General features: G+C 38.3%; 1 long non-coding RNA gene across 1 annotated transcript in view; it reads left to right on the top strand.

Annotated features, from left to right (window-relative positions):
• The first annotated feature begins 240 nt into the window (after positions 1-240).
• LOC106873716 (uncharacterized) overlaps positions 241-1228 on the top strand; it is a 16878-nt gene continuing 15890 nt past the window's right edge. The window contains exon 1 of the long non-coding RNA XR_001409909.2: positions 241-387. This is a non-coding gene — a long non-coding RNA (uncharacterized LOC106873716). The remainder of the gene's footprint in view (positions 388-1228) is intronic.

Below are 1228 nucleotides of genomic sequence, written 5' to 3'. Positions count from 1 at the left end.
GTATGTATGTATGTATGTATGTATGTATGTATGTATATGCTCGTACACACACACACATGAGTTGAACTGACAAAGACATTAGAGTGTTAGACAGAATGCTCCAGAGTATTTGTTTTGACTCTCTGCCCCTTGAGCTCAAATTCAACCACCTAGAGCAAATTTGCCTTTCATCTTTTCAGAGTCAACAGGTAAAAATAACCAATCAAAGGCAGTGGATTAGCAGAACAGTCACAACAGCAAACAGCAGGCCCTATAGTGTCTGCTTTGGCTCTGCATTTTGAGAGCAAAGCCTGTGACAACATATATACCAAGCTGTGTCAATCCTTTCCTTTCATCCAGGCAACATTAATGCTTCAGGAAATGCCACTAAATTCATCTTTTCCTCAGGTAGGTATTTGAAGACATGTGTCTACCTTAGTTTCCAAGTGATTATAAAATTGCTTTTAATAGCTGATTACATACCATTCTATATCCCAGACCCTTAATTCTTAATCTATAGCCCATGTCAAACACTTAACATATCTCATCTACGCTCTCCAAATTCCACCTCATCACTTCCATGTCTACTCAAACAAATTACAGACTGCTGTCCATTGTACTTAGTATTGTCTTCCTTCTGTAAGGTTTGGAGATGCCAGAATCATTAGCATGCTAGGCAAAATGCTTAGTTGTATTTTGTCTATCATGTTCTAAGTTCAAATTCTACTGAGGTTGACTTTGCTTTTTATTCTTCTGGGGTTGATAAAATGAGTACTAGTTTAACTCAGGGTCTGATGTAATTGACTTACTCTCTTCCTTGAACTTGCTGGCCTTCTGCCAAAATTTGAAACCAGTATTATCGTCTTTCTTTTCAGTCCTTTCCTTTGACTAATTTCACCTTCCCTTCAATAGAATACAATGGTTGCTCAGAAAGGCTGTTTGTCCCTACATGTCACTGTCAATAAATTTATAGTTCTTAGACTACATGTGCACTGAGTCCTTTATTCAAATGATATTCATTGTTATGTGCAGATGCGAGTGTCGCAAAGAGTTTGCTTTCCAACTACAAGGTTCTTGGTTCAGTCCCATTGCTTGGCACCTTGAGTAAGTGTTTTCTACTATAACCCTAATATGACCAAGACCTTGAGAGTGGATTTGGTAGAGAGAAACTGAAACAAGCCCATCTTATATATATGTGTGTATGTGTGTGTCTCTTTCTCTCTCTCTCTCTCTCTCTCTCTCTCTCTCT

The sequence above is a fragment of the Octopus bimaculoides genome, chromosome 19 (genome assembly GCF_001194135.2).
Source record: "Octopus bimaculoides isolate UCB-OBI-ISO-001 chromosome 19, ASM119413v2, whole genome shotgun sequence".
In the NCBI taxonomy this organism is placed as follows: domain Eukaryota; kingdom Metazoa; phylum Mollusca; class Cephalopoda; order Octopoda; family Octopodidae; genus Octopus; species Octopus bimaculoides.
This window is presented reverse-complemented; position numbering and strand designations above follow the sequence as displayed.